Genomic DNA, 24,371 nt, shown 5'->3' on the forward strand with positions numbered 1-24,371 from the left:
ATTTTATTTTGTATATATTTAAATTCCGCAACTGTTTGTGCTGATTGGAATTTAAAAGTTTTCAGCATAGTACTCCAGACATTTGTGACAACAGCTTAACTTTCAAGAGAACTATATACATTGCACTCTTGTTATACACACACACACAGATGCATGCACACACGGGTCCTCACACAGAATGTATAGTTTGTGATTGGTTAATATTGGTTTAACATATACATATCCTTTTTAATTGAAACCTTTTCTAGAATATTATGATGTCATTAATTAGGTTTCTTACAACTCTTAAGGGTTGTATATAAATAGAATATAAATATTCAAGAACTAAAATATTAACAAAGCTCAACAGAACATTTTGACTCCAAATATTTAAATGTATTGTATCCTGAGATTGAAAAACAATTTGTTGGTATACCCTAAATACTTTTTAAATTTTATAGATATTATGCTATCAAGCATCACCCCTACTCTCAAAGGTCTCACTTCCTAAAAATAGTCTAAGAAACAGAGTAGTGTGTCAATTTATGACCTTTAGGGGTAATACATGGCCTTTAGGGGCATGCATAGGCCAATGCTGAGTTAAAATTACATGATTAAATATCTTGCCAACTGATCATGTTCAAAATAATTTTCAAATTGGGAATGGCAGAGATCTTTTTGATTTTACCCTACACATAATCCTGTGAACACACACACACAAGAATTTATACTCTGCTGGATAGTTTTATGTCAACTTGACACAAACTAAAGATGTCTGAGAGAAGAAAACTCCAATTAAGAAAATTCCTTTATAAGATCCAACTCTAGGGCATTTTCTTTTTTTTCCCCAGTTTTTTTTTCTTTTTCTTTATTATTTATTACAATTTATTCACTTTGTATCTTGGCTGTAGCCCCCTTCCTCATCTCTTCCCAGTCCCACCATTCCTCTCTCTTCTCCCCCTATGCCCTTCCTCTAGCCCATGATAGGGGAAGTACTCCTACCCTACTATTCTACCCTAGCCCATAAGGTCTCATCAGGACTGGCTACACTATCTTCCTTTGTGGCCTAGTAAGGCTGCCCCCCAGGAGGCAATGATCAAAAAGCAGGCCACTGAGTCAATGTCAGAGACAGCACCTGCTCTCCTTACTAGGGAACCCACATGGAGACTAAGCTTCCTATGGGCTACATTTAAGTGGACATGATACTTTAAACACAGGAGTTAAAAGAAACAGCATCAATTTAGATCTGATTTGGGAGCCTCTCCAATATACCAGCTCTCATAGTATCTGAAGATATTATGCATGCTACTAAAGGAGAAAAGTAATCAGCAGTTTTCCCAAGCTGTAAAACCTGTGAACTACAGCAGTGATCAGCATAGCAAGATATTCCCAAATGTACAGCAGTGGGACTTATATCTTAGAGAAGCCAACAGCTGTCTAATTGAACTTAAGTATTACTCAAGAAGGGAAATCTTGTTCTGTACTTTCAACGAAACCAACAACCTTTGGCTTGTGAGTTCATGGACCTTAGGGGAGAATCTACTATTGCCACTTTCCTAATTACTATACATTGTAACTGCGTTATAAGCACCCTTCTGTCCACAGATAAGTATTGTTCACATCTCACATCAAAATAACTTTTTGTGCAGTCAAAGGCTACTGTAGATACCCACTATTGCCCAAAATGCTGAGAACTGACTGTGGGTTCTCAAACCAACGTATGCATCTACAACACAAGTTTATACCTAACACTCAGGAAACATTGAAAAGTGGGAGCCGGAAGATTTTAAGGGCTGGAGGAACAGGAAATATGCATTATGAAATCTTAAAATTTAGTTGCTTGAACAAGACCATGACAAGGACGCCAGTTGACATGGCAGTGTTGATGGGGTGATCTAACAAAGCCCTATGCCTAAGTGGAGGGTTATGGGTCATTAACAAGCATTGAGAGAGGAACAATTAGCATTCTTTGGGGATTAGCCCTCCAACAGGATATCCAATCCCAAGTAGTCATCCCTAAGGACACATAGAGGATAAAAAGGCCCTGTGCACACAGAAAAGCACTGGAGAATTCAGGAAGGTTAAACATACAACTTAACTCTTCCATGGAGTGAGGTACTTAGCTGGACTTGGTGGAACCTCAGGAATGATGTAGTTTTACAACCTGATGATCCTTTGCTGTCTGATGAGACAGGCTCTGCTTGTATCTCCCATAACTTATGTCTTTACTTATTCCAGACCCTTTTCCTTAAATCTTGAGCACTGTTTTTAGGTCATAAGCCCATTCTTATCAATGATGCCACTGTGCTTTACAACAGCCTAAGTGGCTTCTATCTTAGAACTAGGACAATCCCGACACCCACAGGTATTATGTTTACCTCAGTCAAAATCCCTAGACCCTAAATCTTGGCCTCTATCTCTGGGTCAACAGTACCCATTCTTGTGAAAGAAGACAAATGTACTTTGTAAAGAATCTCAGTGAAAGCACATCTTAAATTGTTGTGCACTTAGGACTGAGTTAATTGTTATCTGCATACCTTTTTTCCCCCAAAATTATGCTGTGCTTAAAGAAAAAAATGATCTGGTCCGGACTCTAGAGGACCAGAGTCCTTGACTCTTGACCCAGTGCTAGTAACAATAAAATTGGGATGCGCCGAGTTTCATTCATACCTCACCCTGATCATTTTTTCCTGCCTGCTGTGAAGCCTGCAGGGAAATCAACACAAACACAAACAGACATCAGAAATGCAAAAAGAAATTAGCAGGCTGTATTTATATACACATTTGTGTTTGTGTGTATGTGTAATAATAATCAAAGAAGAAGGAGTGATAAATTTGAGAAGGAATGGAGACATGAAAGAAGTAGAAGCAGAGAGAAGGAGATGTGGAAATGATGTAAATAGACTAGTTATGCAGGGATTGCTCAATGAAATTGAATTTAAAACAGGTTTACAGTATTATTAGACTGGCTTTGGAGATGTTTACATCAACATTTTTCATTCTTTTGTGGCAAAATTGTTCAGAAAGTAATGGAGTTACATTTGCTGCTTCAAACTTTGGTAAAGATTATATGTCAGATGTTGGGGGATAGAAATATATATATTATGAGGTTAGAAGAGACTATTGAAATTTTATCTGCTTTATGGATATGTCTCAGGTAAAGAAAGATACATCTGGATGTGGGGCAGAAAGCTATTTCTTGCATTTTTCTGAATATAAAGAGGAAACATAAGGCCCTATTCTAGGACACTATCATGTGCTCATATGTATGAAAGAACTGGAAAAGGAAAAGCATCTTATAAATTCCTGGGGAGATTACTCAGTGGGTCACAGTGTGTGCTGTAAAACCATGAGTACCGAGGTGTGTGTTTCCAGAACCCATGTAAAAGATAGCTATGTCTGCCACTCTCCTAACTCAAATGATGGGGTAAAGGATGGAGACAGAAGGATTGATTACTATGACTCTCCTGTTAGCCAGATCACCTAATAAATGAAGAGATCTTAGTCCAGTGAGAGACCCATCTCAAGGGAGTAAGGTAGAGTATAAGAAAGGAGGACAGCTGAAGCTTTCTATTATTTTAAGTTTCCGATATGGGTATGTATAAGCACACACATGCATAAAAACACATGCACATATATTTTTCTTAAATTAGTTGCAGATACAATGAAAGAGGTCTTTAGGGCCTTGTAGTTCTGTGTAAGTTCGTTAAACAGTTGGGGTTAGACATTTTTCTTAACAGATGAAGAGTAGAGTGCTAGATGAGCACTACAATGTCTTTCAGAGGCCCTCTGTGGTAGGTTCCTGTCCTGTTCCCTGTTTTCTCCCTCTTCTGATGTTGGTCTCATTTGCATTTCTGAATGAGGATTGATCATCTTACCCAGAGTCCTCCTTCTTGCTTAGCTTCTTTAGGTATACAGATTTTCGTGTGTTTATCCTATATTATATGTCTAATGTCCATTTATAAGCGAGTATATACCATGTGTGTCTTTTTGCTTCTAGGATACCTCACTCAGGATTATCATTACTAGTTCCTACCGTTTGCCTATAAATTTCATGATTTCCTCACTTTTAATTGCTGAGTAGTGTTCCACTGTGTAAATGTACCACAATTTCTGTATCCGATAGTATGTGTTTAAAAATTACCACCCCAGAAGAAAAAAAAGTGAGTTGTGTAATTACAATATCTTAGCAATCAAACTATTTTGTGTCATAAGAAATTGAATACCAAACAGTTAAAATGAAGAGCTCTAAGACACACAAAAGGTTGAATTATAGATAAAAGTTTGTCTATTGTTTTTTGAGATTTATAAAAAATAGGTTGACTTTTATCTATCATCTGTCTATCTATCATCTATCTGTCTATAATTTATATTTTCTTATCTCACATATGTGTTTTTTTTTCTGCTAAATTAAACACTCGAATTTGTAATATATTCTTTATATAGTCCCAGATTGGAATATTAGAAGATTTGTTTATGACTTAAGACAGTAAAACACTCCTTATAAAATGTACACCTGAAAACAAATAGGTACTGATTTTACCGACTCTAATGGGGAATTCTTTTCCGAAAAGTTAGCATGACTTGAGCAGCACATACTATCTAAAAGAGGATAAAAACCAATAGCTCATATATATTGAGGTCCCATAAATCAGAACGAAAAGCATCTCAGTACAGAAAATAGCAACAAGTAAACAAAGAAGATAGAGAAAATAACAATCATCAAAAGGACTTTGTAAGTCCTTCTCATTAGGGAGAAGTCAAATATCCAATAAATACAGGGAAAACTTTTCAGATGAATACTGATAGAAAATAAAACATAGGCTCCTGCTCTCTTGTAGTTAAAGAATTTTACAATCAGCATTTGCTCAAATGCTGTCATACTCTGTATATCTAAACGGTTATTAAATCCTTGAAAATGTCTTCTGTAAAAATTTTTTCCTTCATAATTTTAGAATAAGATATTTTTGAGAACCTTTGATTTGATTTCTTTTTATGGTAAACTTGGATAAGGGTAAAATTACTTCACAGGGTTAACTGAGGGGAATCCAATATACTCATAATCCTCACAGCAAAGTGAATAGGGATGTTGGAGAACAGATGAAAAATTAAATTTAGTATGTGCCCAAATAGGTGTTAGATGTTAGAGAGCAAGAGACAAAAGGCTGTTTGTCTTTGTGAGTTCAGTACCTAGTTCCTTTAATACATAATTTTTTTTCTAGGAAAATTTTATAACAATCTATCTCCCAAATATCAGAAATCATTATAAGACAACTTAGATATTATACTCGAATGTAGCATATATACTTTATTTTTTGTTTCATTTTGTTTTGTGACAGGTTCTTTTCATGGCTCTGGCTGGCCTAGAACTTGCTATGTAGACCAAGCTTTTCCTTAAACTAAGACAAACTTAATCGCCTTTGTCTTCTAAGTACTGGGATTGAAGATGACTGCCCCCTTGACCCTACCTTGTATACTTTAAAGAACAATGTAAAAGTAAAAAAGCTATTTCTAAAGGATAGTTATTTCATATTCCTTGTCTTTTAGCACAAAATTATTTATTATGATGATAAATCTTCATTATAAGTTTGATGGGATTTGAATCATCATAGAAACACACCTCTGGGGATACCACAAATGTTTGTTTAACTGAGAAGTGAAGGCCCATCCTATGTGTGGGTAGCACAATACCAGGAGGTGAGGGCCTGGAGTAAATGAAAAGAATAAGCAAGTAAACCATTTACAGCCATCCGTCTCTGTTTCTGGAATGGAACAGGACTAGCTATCTTAACGTCTGCGGCTGTGCTTTATCTACCACATTGGCTAGAGTAAATCCTTCTATCCTTAAGATGCCTTTGTCAGGTACTTTCTTGTAGTAACTGGGAGAAATGCAGCTGGTACAGAATGTGGAATTATATCTGTGACAAATCTAAGCATGTTGTTCTTGGGATTTTGTTAACGGATTTCTGGAGGATGTGCAAGAGTTTGGACTTGTGGGCAAGGAAAGCCTTGGGATGCTATAAGCTGACTCTAATGGGAATTTCTGGGAAGATTCAGATGAAAAGAAAGCCAACAGAAATATGGTTAGTAAAGGCATTCTTATGCGGTATCATAGATGATGAAGAGTATCAGGAACTCAGCCACAGGTCATTCGTGTTGTATCCTGACACAGAATTAAGCTGCATTGTTTCCAAGTCCTGACTGATGTTGAATGCTGAAGGAATCTAAAAAGTTACTCGTCCAAGGGAACTTCAATGCAGGACAAAGTCTTCAGGCTTTTTTTTTTTTTCTTCACAGAAAGGAGGAAATATAAAAGTAGTTTATTTAATTGGCATTCAGAGGAGCAGTGACCATACTAAGCTAGTTAGGGTTGCCAGAGTCCGTGCTTTGGTTCTAAGAACTCAAATGTATGAGAAGACAGATGATTAAACCCTCTGAAAACTACAGGCTTTTCTTCACAAACCTAACTGAAGATCAGACTTGTTTTTGAATCCATGAAGCAAGAGAGCTCAATATTATAATGAATATGCATTCAGATGTATAGGAGGGAGAGTGGACACAGGAGACAAAGGCTTGATATCTAGCCATAATGCATTGAATATTTTCTTTTTATGTCACAAATCTGAATTTCAAAAGAATAATTTACAAGAATTAATTTTATTGAGAAAGATATTGGTTTAGCAAAAAATATGAAAATTTCCTTCTAGTTAAAAGGAGTTGGTAGATCCAATTATTTTGCATTTGTAAAGAAATTCAATATGTACACCAATAATATTAAAAAAAAACATTGTGAAAGAGAGTGAATTCAGAAACATTTTTGATTATAGCTTTCTGCTTGAGTACATAATCAACTTCACAGTCAGATATTTTCAAGCCTGAGAATTATTAGTATTACTGATGTGCCTTATTAAAAGCATAAAAGTGCTTTAATCCTTCTCAGAAGGTGTTATGAAGCACATAGATTTAGTAATATAGCCTTTGGGACTTCCAAGTTAATTTTGTAGTCCTCTTATGCTCGATAGATACAAACATGTCTTAGGCTTTCACTTGAGACATATGAAAGGGAAAGAAAATGATATATCAAAAACTTCTAAGAAATTATCTGTGATCACCAGGAAGCAGAGGTAGGAGTTATGATCAAATACAGTTTTAATGTTATACAGGTAGCAGATGCTTACAGAAATGGAAGACAATGCTGTCCTTAGAAATGTCCGGGAAGAAATAGACCAGTAGAAATGGGGTCCAGATGAACAACTGTTCCAGAAGGATGTGTTTTTAAATTAATTTTCTCTGAATGCAGAGCCTAAAATGAGACTATAGATACAGATTACATAATCATCAAACAAGCATGAAATTATAAGAAATAAATGACTTGGAGAAATAGTTAGATGGAAATACCAGACAAGAGCCAACTAAAGAGACTGAAAGTCTTAAAAATGGAAGGTAACCTATAGAAGCCTGTGATTTCTGAGTACTCTAAGAGCATATATTTTGGTTTAAAATGATGATCTCTTTGAAATAAACAAGCAAGATGGAAAAGCTGGAATTGAAAACAACTACAGGAGTCAGAATGGGAATGGAGTACACTGGGAGAGTATTTATTTAGTATTCTAAAGGCAACAGATACGGAAATAAAGTGCAAAGAGCAACAATAACTCAATCAACAAAATAAAAATAACAGAGTTCCTCATCTATCCCCATACCTGTGGCCTTCATAACTGTACAGTGCCACCCATAAAGGGATGGAATATAGTTTCCTACTTTTTGCTTACACCGATCAATGGAATATGGTAGACATCTTAATGTACTGATTTGCCCCAAGGATTCTAGAGACCATGGCATGAGTGACTGTGAATTTGTGCCTTATTTCATTACAAGATAAAAATGACAATTGCATCATTTTTCCAGTATGAGAGTCTGTTGTAAATGAGAGTACAAATTAATTTTTTGTTGCTGTCATAAAATTCCATGTTCAAAAGCAACTTAAGGAAGAAAGCCTCATTGTGAAAGGATTAGAGAGGATAAGGGAGGGCAGCATGGTAGCAGGAAGTGGAAGGAGCAGCAAGGAGCAGCAAGAAGGTGATATATCTCATCCTTATTTGAACACAGAAAACAGACACAATTGGAAGTAGGGCGAGTCTATAAATTATCAAAGCCTGCTAGTGATGCTTTTGTTTAGCAAGCCTCTACCTCCTAAAGGTTCCATAACCTCCCCAGCCAGTGTCAAACCAGGACAAAGTCCTAAGTGATGTTAAGGGTGTGTGATGGACATTTCTCATTTGAACCATCAAAATGACTAATTGATGACAGTAGTCATTGTGTTACAGGATAATGTCCGTTCTTTCTTTGCCTTCTGCTCCCATATGATTTAATTTCAATATTTAATTTTATTTATGGTAATATTTGAAAAATCCTTTTGTAAGTTAAATTAATACATAAAATTTTAGCATATAAATTTAACTGCAAGGCAGGGTTCAGTGGTTTACAAGTAATTGGCTTACTATAGAACCCATGCTCTTTGTAGATAAAAACTTCAATGAATACATAAGCTAGGTAACATTGTTTTACATCACTGAATCTAAGGCTCTATTAATATAAAAATAATATAGTATACAGAGGGATACATAATTTCATGTTATCCTGTCCTTACTACAATATACTGTTCAGTAAAATAATAGAACAATTACATAGATACTTTTGAATATTCTTGTAGCCACAGTGAGATTGTAAAAATGTAGTTCCATTACTGTATTATATTTAATAAAACAAATCCAAAGGTTATAATTGTAAAATGCAGTTAAATCAAAAGTATTAATGCAATATTTCGCTTTTGAAAAATGTGGTAATTTTTACACTCCAGCAGTTCTTAGTTGTATATTTCAAGTATTCAAAAGCCACATTTACCTAGTGGCCACTCTATGGACCAGTATATTACTAAAATACCTGGTATATCTACTTAATGCTCAAGAACACTTCAGAAAGAATTAGAATAAGTAAGTTTCAAATTATTATGTAAAATGTACAGAAAGTTTAAATGATAAAAACCGATATATTCATTTCTCCTGAACTCTCCTTCCGTGATTCCATAATACAGCATTTTAAAGATTTCTATTCAAATAAACATAATTTTGTAGTTTACCTCCTGCTGCAACAAATCTAAAATGCTGCAAGTAAAAAGCTGCTAAAAATTACAAATTACCACCCAAGCTTCCCTGCCTTCGTGATGATAATTAGTCCTATTTTTGAAGGACTGAAATTATTGCCAAACAATTAGATACATCTCTAGGAAAACTCATCACTTTGCCCTCAACACACCTTTTTGGAAGAAGAGAAAAGTAATCTGTTTCCATTTAAAGTTGAGCTTGAGACTCTTCACTGTTCATTGTCTCTGAAATTAATTGAATTGAATGTGAAAAGTTGTAGAACTCAAGATAATGAAATAGAAGGAGAGGGTTTAAACACAGCAACCAGAAAGGCTGAAAGTGACTCACAGCTATGTGCCTGCTCTTTCAGCGCAATCTTATATTTTTGTCTTTCCAAAGAACCTAAACTAAAATTTGGGTAGATATTTTTTAATATAGAAAGCAATGAATTCTTCTGGATTTTATTTAGTTCTTTTAAAGATTAGATTTATTCATTTTGATCAGTGTGTGTGTGTTTTGTCCACAAGCACATCTGGGCACCCATGCATTCTTCAAGGGCATTGAAACCCCTGTGGGTGGAGTTACAGGTAGTTGTGAACCACCTGTGAGTGCTGACAATTGAACTTGCATCTTCTTCAAGAGCAACAAGTAAGTACTCTTAACTGCTAAGCCATCTAGCTAGGCCCCTCTTCTGTATTTTAATACACACACATATGTATGTATGTACATATGCATGATGTGTTATTCCAGTTCTACTGCTATGATAAAGTGCCACAGACTAGGAAAGTCATAAATAATGGAGCTTAGCTTTCACACTGTTGGAACTTACCATAAAATGGTGATAAATGCCAAGACTGAGATAGTAGAAGATATCGTGTGGACTGTGGGCTTGTTTCACTGACAATGTTTCCTCTTTACATACTCTTTAAGCAGAAAAGGTGGAGGCAATACTCTATCCTCATAGGGTACAAGCAATGGAAGAGAAGGACAACGCAGCTTTCTGAAGTTTCTAAAATGGCAATAACCCCATAGATAAGAAGGCAGGTTTTGTGGCCTAATTACCTCCTAGAGTCCTTCCATATTGGGCTTAAATTCTAATTATTAAAGTGAGAAGGGATACTTGCATATAATTTTATGTAAGCTTTCCAAGGTAATGACATTGTTTTTTTTTTTTTTAATTTTATTTTACTTAAGATTATTTACTTTATTAAGTTGATGTCTCAGTCTCTGTAAGTCCGGTCTGGGTTAGTTGTCTCTATCATTCTTCTTGTGAGATTCTTGTCCCCTCCAGGTCCTTCCATCTTTACCCCAGTGTGTCCACAAGAACCTCAGAGCTCCACCCATGCATGGTTGCATGGCCTGCTCCTAGTGGAGCCTCCCAGATGACCGTTACATTAGGCTCCTGTCTGCAGGTATAGCAGAGCATCAATAATAGTGTCAGTGGCGGGCTCTCTACCATGGGGTGAGTCTCAGGTTGGGCCAATCATTGGTTGGGCATTGCCTCAATCTCTGTTTCCTCTTTATTCCTGCATTTCTTATAGGCAGGGTAAGTTTTGTGGGTGGTTTGTTGTTCCCCTTTCTCCAGTAGTCCTGCCTCTGTAAGAAGTGGTCACTTCAGTCTCCATGTCCCTCTTCCCTTAACCCGACCCCTGTTAGGAGTCTCAGCTAGAGTCGCACCCATATCCTTTACCTGGTTGTAGGCCTCCACCTTTTCAAAGGGATGCCCACCCTGAGTTTCCATTCTTGTTCCCAGCCCAATCACCTTCCATTCTTTCTCCCCACACCTGATCCCCCTTTCTTTTCTCCTCCATTCCGTCTCATGCTCAGTTCCCTCTCTTCATCTTTTTCTGCTGTCTATTCTATTTCCTCTTCTGAGTGAAATTCCAGCACCTTCCCTGGGGCTTTCTTTGTTACTTAGCTTCTTTGGATCTGTGGATTTTAGTATGGTTATCCTGTACTATAGGTCTAATTCCTGCATATAAGTGAGTACATACCATGTGTGTCTTTCTGGGTCTGGGTTAACTCACTCAGGCTGATCTTTTCTAGTTCCAACCATTTGCCTTCAAATTTCATGATTTCCTTATTTTTAATAGCTGAGTAGTATTTCATTGTGTAAATGTGCCACAATTTCTGTACCCATTCTTAGACAGAAGGATATCTAGATTGGTTCTAGTTTCTGGCTACTACAAATAAAACCACTATGAACATAGCTGAGCAAATGTTCTTTTTATATGGTGGAGCATCTTTTGGGTACATGCCCAGGAGTGGTATAGCCAAATCTTAAGGTAGAAGTATTCCCAATACTCTGAGAAATTGCCAGACTGATTTCCTGAGAGGTTGTATGAGTTTACATTCCCCCCAGTAATGGAGGAGTGCTTCACTTTCTCTACATTTTTGTCAACATGAGTTGTCATGTGAGTTTTTGATCTTAGCCATTCTGACAAGAATAAGATGGAATCTTAGCGTCATTTTGATTTGCATTACCTTGATGACTAAGGTCACTGAGCATTTTTTAAGTGTTTCTCAGCTATTCAAAATTTCTCTTTTGTGAATTCTTTTTTTCTTTGAGTTTCTTTTTTTTAATTAAATTTTTATTTTTTATATTAATTACAGCTTATTCACTTTGTATGCCAGCTGTAGCCCCGTCCCTCATTCCTTCCCAATCATACCCTCCCTCCCTCATCTCCACCCATGCCCCTTGCCAAGTCCACTGATAGGGGAGGTCCTCCTCCCTATCCATCTGACCCTAGCTTATCAAGTCTCATCAGGACTGACAACATTGTCTTCCTCGGTGGCCTGTGGCCTGAATTCTTGGTTTAACTTTGTACCCCATTTTTGAATGGATTATTTGACTTGCTGGTGTTTAATTTCTTAAGATCTTTGTATATTTTGGATATTATCCCTCTGTAAGAAGGAGAGTTGATGAAGATCATTTCCCAATCTGTAGGTTGCTGTTTTTTCTATAGACAGTGTCCTTTGACATGTAGAATGTTTTCAGTTACATGAAATCCCATTTATTAATAGTTGCTCTCAAAGCCAGTGCTGTTGCTGTTCTGTTTTGTTCTTTCATATGCCAATGAGTTTCCAAACTTTTTTCCATTTTTGTCTGCTAATAAAATCTCTGGTTTTATGTCAGGATCCTTGATCGACTTGGACAACTGTGTTAGGGAAGAAATACAGAAAGAAATTAAAGAATTCCTAAAATTCAATGAAAATGAAGGTGCAATATTCCAAAACTTATGGTACACAATGAAAGTAGTACTATGAGGAAAGTTAATATCTCTAAGTGCCTTCATAAAGAAATTCGAGACATCTCATACATGCAACTCAATAGAACACCTGAAAATGCTAGAAAAGAAGAAGCAGATACACGTAAGAGACATAGATGGTTGGAAGTAATCAAACTCAGGGCTGAAATCAATAAATTAAAACAAAAAGAACAATCCAAAGATTAAACAAAACCAAGAGCTGGTTCTTTGAGAAACTCAACAAGATAGACAAACTCTTAGCCAAGCTAACTAAAAAGCAGAGAGACATCCAAATCAACAATATCAGAAATGAAGAGGAGGATAGACACTGAGTAAATCCAAACAATAATTAGGTACTACTTCAAAAGCCTATACGTAAAGAAATTTGAAAATCCAAATGAAATGGATAATTTTCTTGATTGATTCCAATTACCAAAGCTGAATCAAGACCAGGTAAATAAATTAAATAGTCCTATATCTCCAAAAGAAATAGAAGATATCATCAAAAGTCTCCTGGAAAATAAAAATCCAGGGCCAGATGGTTTCAGCACAGAATTCTACCAGAACTTCAAAGAAGAGCTAACATCAATACTCTTCAAAATATTCCACAAAATAGAAACAGAAGGAACATTAGCAAAGTCATTTTATGAGGCCGCAGTCACCTTGATACGTAAACCACACAACTACCCCACAAAGAAGGAGAATTTCAGGCCAATCTCGCTTATGAACACTGATTCAATACTCCATAAAATACTCACAAACTGAATCCAAGAATACATCAAAGACATCATCCATCATGACCAAGTAGGCTTCATTCTAGAAATACAGGGGTGTTTCAGTGAACGAACATCTATCAATGTAATTCACCATATAAACAAACTGAAAAACAACAACAAAAACCACATGATCACCTCCTTAGATGCTGAAAAAGCATTTGACAAAATCTGATACCCATTCATGTTTAAAGTTTCAGAGAGATAAGGGATACAAGGCACATACCTGAACATAGTCAAGGCAATAAACAGCAGGCCTATAGCCAACATCAAATTAAAGGGAGAGAAATGTAAATCAATCCCACTGAAATCAGTGACAAGGCAAAGCTGCCCACTCTCTCTATATCTCTTCAAGTTAGTTCTTGAAGTTCTTGATGGAGCAATAAGACAATTAAATGAGACCAAGGGGATATAAATCAGAAAGAAAGAAGTCGAAGTATCACCATTCACAGATGATATGATCGTATGCATGAGTGACAATCAAAATTCTACCAAAGAACCTCTTCAGCTGATAAACACCTTCAGCAAAGTGGCTGGATACAAAATTAACTTAAAAAAATTAGTAGCCCTCCTGCCTACAAAAGACGAACTGGCTGAAAAAGAAATATGGGAAACAACACCCTTCGCAATAGCCACAAATAACAGAGTGCCTTGGTGTGACTCTAACCAAACAACTAAAAGACCTTTTTGCAAAAAAAATTTCAAGTCTCTGAAGAAAGAAATTAAAGAAGATATCAGAAGATGGAAAGATCTCCCATGTTCATGGATCGGTAGGATTAACATAGTAAAAATGGTCATCCTATCAAAAACAATATACAGATTCAATGCAGTTTACACAAAAATACCAACACAATTCTCTACAGACCTTTAACAAACAATTCTAAATTTCATATGAAAAAAAGAAAAAACCCAAAATTGCTAAAACAATCCTGTACAATAAAAGATCTTCTGGAGGTACCTCCATTCCTGATCTTAAGCTGTATTATAGAGCAACAGTAATAAAAACTGCATGATACTGACATAGAAACAGAATAGAATTGAATAGATGATCTAGAAATAAACCCACATACCTACAGATCCTTGATTTTTTTGACAAAGAAGCCAAAACCATACAATGGGAAAAAGACAGAATCTTCAACAAATGGTGCTGGTCCAAATGGATGTCTAAATGCAGAAAAATGAAAATAGATCCATATTTCTCACCCTAAAGTGAGAAAGCTAAAGTCCAAGAGGATCAAAGGCTTCAACATAAAACCAGACACACTAAATCTGTTAGAAGAAAAAGTGGGGAAGAGCCTTGAACTCATTGGCACAGGAGACAACTTCCTGAACAAAACACCAACAGAACAGGCTCTAAGATCAATGATCAATAAATGGGATCTCATGAAACTGAAAAGGTTCTGTAAAGCAAAGGACACTGTCATCAGAACAAAATGACAGCCTACAGATTGGGCAAGAATCTTCACCAACTTTATATCTGACAGGAGGCTAATATCCAGAATATATAAAGATATAAAGAACTCAAGAAGTTAGGTACAAACAAACCAAGTAATTTAATTTAAAAAATGGGATACAGAGCCAAACAGAGAATTCTCTGTAGAGGAATATAGAATGGCAGAGAAACACTTAAAGAAATGTTCAGCATCCTTAGTCATCAGAGAGATACAAATCAAAATGACCCTGAGATTTCACCTTACACCCATCAGAATGGTTAAGATCAAAACTCTCAAGTGACAATATATGCTGGAGAGGTTCTGCAGAAAGGGAAACCCTCCTTCATTGCTGGTGAGCATGTAAACTTGTACAAACTCAGAAAATTAAGAATAGTGCTACCTTAAGATCCAGCTATACTACTTCTGGGCATATATCCAAAAGATGCGCAACCATTCAACAAGGACATTCACTCAACTATGTTCATAGAAGCTTTATTCATAATAGCTAGAATATTATGTTCCTCAACCTAGAGATGGATAAAAAAATGTGTCACATTTATCCAAGGAAAATAGTACTTAGCAATTAAAAACAAGGAAATCATGAAATCTGTAGGCAAATGGTAGGATCTAGAAAAGATCATCCTGAGTGAGGTATCCCAGAAGCAGAAAGACACAGGGTATATACTCACTTATAAGTGGACATTAGCCATATAATATAGGATAAACATACTAAAATCTATAGTTCTAAAGAAGTTAAACAAGAAAGAGGACCCTAGGGAAGATACTTCATCCTCATTTAGAAAGACAAACAGGATAGACTTTGGAAGTGGTAGAAGACAGGGAACAGAACACGGACCTTCCACAGAGGGCTTGTGAAAGACTCTACCCAGCAACGTATCAAAGCAGATGCTGAGAGTCATAGTCAAACTTTGGGCAGAGTGCAGGGAATCTTATGGAAGAAAGGGGACATTGAAAGACCTGGAGGGAAGGGGAGCTCTACAAGGAGACAAACAGAGCCAAAAATCTAGGTTCGGCAGAGCCTGCAGAGCCTGCAAATCAATCAAGGACCATGCATGGAGAGGACGTAGACTACCTGCTCAGATGTAGCCATGGGCAACTCAGTCTACATGGGATTCCCTAGTAAGGTGAGCATGGTCAGTCACTGACATGAACTTGGTTGCCTTGTCATGATCACCTCTCCCTGGTGAAGCAGCCTTACTAGGCCTCAGAGAAAGAGGATGTAGCCAGTCTTGATGAGACCGGATAGGTTACGGTCCGATAGTAGGGGAAGAGGACCTCCTCGATCAGTGGACTAGGGGAAGGATATAGGGGAAAGAAGGAGGGAGGGTGGGACTGGCACAGGAGGAAGGAGGGAGCTACAGCTGGGATACCAAGTGAATAAATTATAATAACAATAATAATATTGATAATGAAAAATATTCAAAAAATAAAATATACAAAAAGAAGAAGTAGGATAGTTTGTTCTTTAACATTTCTTTTTGCTATTTCATATTTTCCTCTCCAACATGAATCTTGGTTACAGACCTTCTGCTTTGCTGCTCTCTTTTTTATCTTACACATGTACCACCATAACCCTTAAATTATGAAATTCTCAGTGGTATGCTGTGCTCCATAGTTTTATGTCAACTTGACACAAACTAAAGTCATGTTAGAGTAGGGAACCTCAATTAAGGAAATGTGTCCTGTAGAGGTTTTATTTAATTAGTGATTTATGAGGGAGGGTTGGTTGTCCTGGGTTCTATAAAAAAGCCTGCTGAGCAAGCCAGTAAGCGGTACCACTCCATGGTCTGTGTACTAGTTCTTGCCTTCGTGTTGCAGGCCAGCTTTAGTCCCTGCCCTGACTGCTTTTGTTTATTAACTGTTTATAGAACTGTTATTTAAATGATCCTTTTTTCCCCCTAGTTGTTTTTGGTCATGGTTTTTCATAAGAGCAGTAACAACCCTAACTAAGGCATGCATACTTCATCTATGTTCTACTTAATTTTAAAGAAGTAATTCAATAGTTTCAGCAGTACAATGAAGTCATCAAAGTTAACTGATCCATTTGATGACTAAGTAGAACCTATCATTAGAAATAAAATGATCTCTTGTGCGACTTTATTTTTCAAAGTTAATTTGCTCATGACCCATCTCATACAATACTTTAATAATTCATAGAGCTCCAGCAGCTTACATATTTATCACCATCATTTCTTCTTCTTTCTGTATTAGTGCATGAGAAACTACCTCCAAATGCCATTTTTAACAGTCATTACTTGTTGTACATATAATCACTGGATTGGTTGCTCAGAACCTAAATATAAGTACATAGTTGAGAGTTATATCTGCTTTGTTAAATATTTTCCTCTAAGTATGATTTTAAGGTATTACCTTGTAGTATTGGAAATGTAAAATTCCATTTTACATTCTAAAACATCAACCTGACTAACCTGGGAAAAAAGAGATAGAAAGTGACTGAAATAAAGGTGATTTTGGTAGAACCATGAAGATATATCACAAATTTTTGTGTGTTCATGTGTATGCCAGCAAAAATGTGCACAGAAATATGCCTATGTGAAGAATATAGAAAAAGAAACCATCAACATCAGGAAGTGATTCAGGAGGTGATTTTCACCTTATTTGTTTGTTTGTTTGTTTGTTTATTTTAGATAAGTTCCCTCAGTGCCCTGGAACTTGGTGAGTATGCTAGCCTGGCTGGCCTCGAGCACCAAGGATCTCCCTGTCTCCACCTCCCAAGCACTGGAATTCTGAACACTTGCCACTAATCACCACCTCCCACTCCCACTCCCATGGTAGTAGGAACCAAACTCAGATCTTCAGATTGCGCTGAAAAACACACACTTTTTTAGATAAATCTGTCTTCCCAGTCCATAAATCCTTTAGGAACAGAAGTGGGAAGCTGAGAAAAGGTATCAGGATTATAAATGTATATGATAGTCTTATAGCTGTATAAATGCTGATGTTAATGAAGAATGAAGGGTCTATTTGCATTTAAGTTTCTGAGCTTTAAGTCTCTGCTCACTTGATTTAGTTATTTCTTGGTTGTGTATGGTGGGCAGCAAATTGGCTCACCTCATGACACAGAAGGCAGAGTAGAGGAAGCAAGCCTGCTGCTGGGCTTCCTCTTATATCACTCTTATATCACTTTGGTTTCACCTGTGCCCGTCTACCTTCTTCATTGTTGTCCCCTTTGACTATTATCTCTGCCAACAAATACAAGGCACATTTAGAGGTTGCCTTACTTAAATCCTTATTTTATGTAAATCCAATCACGTTGACAATCAGAGAAAACCAGCATTGAAATAAGTAAATCTGTGCATCAGTATTTAAAGTGCAGAAGAAACCTGAGAAACAAACATAGATAAAACAGAGGCATTGAACATCTAGATATTTGGATTTACCCGAGAGATGTTGAACTCAGAAGAATAAGTGTCAAAGGAGAGTGGCTGTGAGACACAGCAAAAACAGCACACATTTCATGGATATCCAGAGCTTATGACAGGAAATGGGGGATTATCAGGTGTGCCGCATCCTGAGAAGGGGGTAAGGCAGAACTGAACACAGAATTAGCCATAAGACGTTTCATCACTGAGGCTACTGAGCACACAGTCAAGAAAGGTTTCATTAGTTTACAGGACTTGGAAGTAGGAAAGGGAATGCTGTATGCTACCATTTTAATCAACACCTTCAAGACTTTTCTGATTCAAAAAACAAACAAACAAACAAACAAAAAATAACAAGGAAAGTAAAGAAAGAATAACAATACAGAAACAGAAGCAACTTGCTTTATTGGGTGTTTTGTTCTTAGCTAGTGGAAAGGGCATGGTAGAGAGTGAGAGCTGATGCTGCAGGAAGGATAGGTGGATCCAGGAACATAGTCCTGTAAAACAGTACACAGAGAAAAATGTTAGGAGCCTTGGTATAAAAAGTAAGATGGGATTTGAAAGAGCAGGTGCATTTCATTTTCTTTGCAAGAAATTGTGTGATAATGGTAGGCAAAGATTCATCTGCAAAGATTTATCACAGGGCCCCCAATTTCCATTTCTTTTCCTTCCACATAAAAGGAAAGCTAACAAGTAAAATGGAAATGTCTTGTCCTGGTAGAAAAAATAACAACAGTTGATTCTAGAGAAGAGCAGAGAGCTGAGCCTGTCTTCAAATGTGGATGCTACATTTTTCTTCCAAGTGCAGCTGTGTACATAATTTTAAATGTTGAGAATTCTCTTTCAAACAGATGCTTGGAAGTTCCATGTCCTTTTTTCTTATAGAGTTTAGGGATGGGTTGTGGAGGCTGGAATATACATCAAAAACTCACATGCCCTTTATTTTTTGAGTCATCAGTATTTATAGCAAATCTGAAGCACAGCCAGGAGATGCTGCATTAAAGGTAGGCTGAGGCTTAAAATAAAAGTGATTGACATTTATGTTTTTCTGAAACAATGTGTGTGTAGAAATTGAACAGAGAATCTATTCCTATTCATAGACATAAAAGATATAAAGACATGTCACAACAAAGGCAGACTAGATTAATAGCATCTATATTATTTTCCTGGAACTATAGAAAATCTGATTTGAAAAGACAAACATGAACATCAGTACTTGAAATGTGATCGTTATATCTTATTGCAGCATGTTTTAAAGGATAGTTCCTTCTTTGACATGAAAATCTCAAACTGAGTTATAGTAAATATACTTCATGTATTCTTGACCTGTTACAAAATATCTTAAAATGGGAGTGGGGAGTTTGGACTGTTCTCCATTGACTTGAGAATGCCCATGAACTTTTAAAGGTTAGTGTATATAAGAGTCTACAAACACTTCTCTATATAAAAAAATCCGAAGATTTAAGTTTTCTGCAATATATCATATTTGATTAGCCATAAGACGTATTCATCATTGATTTGATGAATTGGTGTTATGCATCTGTTACTTTCCAATAACATAAAATTTTTGTGTATAATTTAAATGTATTTTACAGTGATTATTTTTTTGGATTACTCTTTGTTTACAGCTTTCTTTAATGGTATCCTGTTGGGAGTTGGGTCAATTCAAGGCTTCCTCAGAGGCCCTGATGAAAGGACAAAAGGAACATAGTTCTGTGTCTGGGCTCAGGAACAGATTTGGCAAGGCCTTGAAGGAGTTAATGTTTTGTTCCTGGGAATTTGGCTTTCCCTCTGTAGAGATGAGAGCTATCAGTGGGAAGACCACAGTGTGCTTAATCTATAATGCTCCTGAGACACCCAGTGTTCCTTTTGTGCAACATTGCTTGATTAACCTCCTGCTGAATGTGTCCCAATGTATGATAGATGCTGCTGACTCTGTCTAATTTCTCCCTGGACAATGGTAGCTACAGTGCTGTACTTCTTCATACATTTGCTTGGCATAAGACATAGCTTGTATAAGAACTCCCAGTCCCAGGTTTTCTTATCTTCTCTATCTTTTATCTTTACCTTCTGATCTCCTGATCCTCTCTCTCTCAGGACTCTGTCACTAAAGAATGTCGTCTTGGTGCAGGTTAATGTCAACTTTGAGTGAGATAACTGATCCCTGAGGATCTCTATAAATCTTGCTATGTAATCTCAGGTAACTCTTAATTCCAATTCTGTCATCTGCTTGTTTTGTGTCATTTGATAAACCATTTAAAAACCCTCTTAACTTTTCTCACATGCAAGATAGGGGAAATAGTAGTATCTTTAGAGTTTCTAGTGTAAACTAAGGAAGTAAATATTCAACTTGTCTGCAAAGTATTTACTTATGCGTGCACTGGCAATGTTGGGAGAGGCTTGATGTGGTGAACCAGACCCATAACTCACATGTAGGTTTAGCACTTTGAAAGTGTCTATACCTGTTAATCTGTATCACTTAAAAGAGTCATATTTGCTGTATCAGAGGTCTCCCTGTTCTATTTACCCATTAATTACTTAATTAATTAATCTTGAGGCAAGACATTAATTATTATGTAGTCTGGGATAGCCTTAAACTTGCCTTCTGCATGCCTCAGCCTCCTATGTGCTGAGTTTCAGGGTGTAAGTCACCATTTCCAGTTTAATTCATCTTATTTGATCAAATTAAGTATTATGGATTTTTAAGTGTTTTTCAGCAGCTATTATAAACTGAACACAGAATAGAAATTATTATGTTCTTTCAAAAACATGTTATTTTCATTTTATTTTTAAATTATGTGTAACTTTGCATGTGGGTATGTATGTTCATGTATATGAAAGAGCCTGTGGAGGCCAGAAGACAATTCCGTTCTTCTGAAACAATAGGCACAATTTATTGTGGGACAGCATGGGTGTTGGGAACCAAACTCCAGTTTTTTTCAACAGTGTCCTGGCTAGATTTTTGTCATCAGAAAGAAGGGAATCTCAATTGAGAAAGTGCTGTAAGACATTTTCTTAATTAGTGACTCGGGGCAGTGCCCATCTTATTGTGGATGGTGCCATTCCTGGGCTGTTGGTTCTGGCTTCTATAAGAAAGCAGGCCTACTAAAGTCCAGGAAACAAGACAGTAAGTGCCACTCCATCATGGCCTGTGAATTAGCTCCTATCTCCAAGTTCCTGTAGTGTTTGAGCTCCTGACCAGACTTCCTTCAGTGATGAGGAAGTGTAAGCCAAATAAACTGTCTCTTCCCAAGTTTCATCCCAGACATAGTTTAATCCTAACTAAGGCAAGCTAGTACCAGAAGTAGCTGTGACAGACATGGCCATGTTGTTTTTGGGAGGATTGTGGGAGGACTTTTGAGCTTTGATCTAGGAAAGCCTTTGTATGTTGTGAGAGTGTGGTGAGCTGTTCTTTAGGAAATTGGAATATAAGAATGTTGAGAGCAGTACAGACAATGAAGCCATGCTTGTGAGGTTTTAGAGGGAAGCAAAGACTCTAGTGGGTCATTTGTGTATAAAACCTATGCTGTCTGGTCAGCTGGAACTAAAGAATTGGCTGTGATAAACAAGAAACCAGAACCACCAATTTAAAATTTTCATTTTTCTGGGACAATGGATGCTGGCCACCTGGGGTTGAAGTATTAGCTATTATTAAAAAGAGAGGAGCCTTACTAAGATGATGTTTTATGGAAAGTATTTGCTCAGGATCAGAACACAGAAGCTGTCTTCCAGAAGTGGTGAAGGCTATACCTTTGCTAAACAGCTGAACTGGATCTTCTAATAGTCACCCAAGCAGTAGTGGTTTTGAAGACATGAGGGGGTCATGGAAAACAGCTCAGACTTGGCACTGTGAGAAGCCAAGAAAGGCTACTGGTGGAATTGCAGCCTCAGTGGCAGTTAAAGGGTCAGCACTGAAGGGGTCATGCAGAGAAGTTGTGACTTGACACCATAAAGAGAACCTATAATATGCTGTTGGTAAAATCACAGTCCAGTTGCAGCAGAAGGCCCTAGAATTTTGGAGAAGGCCGTATTATGGGATGCCCACCAAGAACAACAGCAGCAGTGGAGTGGAACCAGGCAGAACCTAAAAGACAAGCTATGTGTTGGAGCGAGAGAAGTGATCCAAGACCTCTGAAGGAGCCCAGAAGATCCTGAGTGAATCCTAGATAATTGATGATTGAGTGAATCATACTTTTGGAGTTTGGTTTGCTTGGACAGTGACTATGCCCTGGTTCTTCTTTCCTAAAGTAAGAAAATATTTACTTTCTATTTCACAGGAGCCCACAGTGTAGAGATCAAATTTTGAAAGAGATTTTTAGTTTTTAAAGAAGACTTTGTATAAAGAGGTTGAATTTTAAAGTGTTTAAATTTATTAAAAAATAATGAAAATTTAAAGTTTTGAAAATATTTTACATTGTGATGTTGATGTTAATGTGTAATTTGGAGCATTACCAAGAAAAGAATGCATATGGCTTAGCAGTAATATATTTCTGTGTCAAGCTGTCAAGAAGTCAATTCTCCTGCCTAGTTTCATGTCAACTTGACACAATCTAGAGTTATCTGAAAGGAGGGAACCTCAATTGAGAAAATACATGAGATCAGATTATGGGCATTTACTTAATTTGTGACTGATGGCGGAGGCCTAGTCCATGGTGGATGGTGCTATCCCTGGTGGTTCTGGGTTCTATAAGAAAGCAGACCAAGGAAAGTCATGGCAGCAAGCCAGTAAGCAGCACCTCTCCATGGCCTCTGCATAAGCTCTTGCATCCAGGTTCCTGCCCTGCTTGAGCTCTTGTTCAGCCTTCCTTCAGTGATGAACAACAATGTGGAAATGTAAGTGGAATAAAAAGAAATTCTCCCTATGTTTCTCTGAACATAGTCTTTCATCACAGCAATAGTAACCCCAACTAAGACAAGTGATAAATGCTATTAACTGCTGAGTCATCATCTCTCTAGCCTTATAAATTTAATTCTTAATGATGTGATAAAGGGAAAAAAATGATGAGTTGTTACACAGAGGGGAAAATGAGGTTGAAAAGAACTAGATTTAGTAAACTCACTCTAGTTTTATTAGCTAATATTTGCCACATATTCAAACACAATAGCAAATTTTTTCATTATCTTTAGTATTTCCTTCTATAGATGGTTTTTGTATTTATCATACTATCTAAAATAATATTTTATGTTTTCATAAAATATTTCTAATTTCTAATTTCTTTTTTTTAATTTTATTTTTTTCTTATCAGTTACATTTTATTAACTCTGTATCCCAGCCGTGTCCCGATCCCTCATTCCCTCCCAGTCCCTCCCTCCCTCCCTCATCTCCACCGTGCCCCTTGCCAAGTCCACTGATAGGGGGGACCTCCTCCCCATTCATCTGATCCTGTTTTATCAGGTATCTTCAGGACTGGCTGCAAAGCTCTCCTCTGTGGCCCAACAGGACTGCTCCTCCCTTGGGGGGTGGGGAGGCCAAAGAGCCAGTCATTGAGTTCCTGTTAGAAATAGTCCTTGTTCCCCTCACTATGGGAAACCAATTGGTTACTGAGCTACCACAGGCTACATCTGAGCAGAGGATCTAGGTTACATTCATACATGGTCCTTGGTTGCATGTCAGTCTCAGAAAAGACCCTGTGCCCAGATATGTTTGGTCCTTGTGGAGCTCCTATCCTTTCCTAATTTCAATTGTATGTGTTTGAGCTAAATATGTGGGAGCAAAAATGATCTCAAGTATCTTTCACAGTCATGAACAGCTTCGTGTTTGAAGATAGAGTCTCCCATGGAAATTGATACTCACCAACTATCTAGGCTTTTTGGCCAGTTGGTCCTGAGAATCTTCCTGTGTCTATCCCTCCAGTGCAGGTGTTACAGACATACAGAATCATGCTCAACATTTTACATGGAGCATTAGGGATCCAAATTTAGGTGCTCTTTCTTGCACAGCATGAACTGTCTACTCAACCCCAGGAATTTTATGTATTTCCTTTAAAAAAAAAAAAGCATAATGCAAAGACTTCTGAAAGTGTGTTAAATAGAAATGATTGTATTCCTCTTTATTATATTTCAATTAGAAAGCTCTGGTCTTATAAAAACATATTTTATAACATTTGAAATAACCACACAAATTCCTCATCATTGTAATTTAATATTTCTATCTGTATAATTTAATATTTACTTAATGTAATCAGTTTAGTCAAATTAAACTAACTCAAAGTTGATCAAAGACCTTAAAGTCCTTCAAAAGCCACACATATAGCTTATGTTTAGGGGATTACAAAATATGAATTTGTGGTCATTTGAATGAGAAAGGCTCCCATAAATTCATATGTTTGAATGCTTGTTCCCTTTTGGTGGAATTGTTTTGGGAAGGTCTAGTATTTGTGGCTTTGTTAGA

The sequence above is a fragment of the Psammomys obesus genome, unplaced genomic scaffold, assembly GCF_907164565.1.
Source record: "Psammomys obesus unplaced genomic scaffold, mPsaObe1.curated_primary_1811, whole genome shotgun sequence".
NCBI classification, from domain to species: Eukaryota; Metazoa; Chordata; class Mammalia; order Rodentia; family Muridae; genus Psammomys; species Psammomys obesus.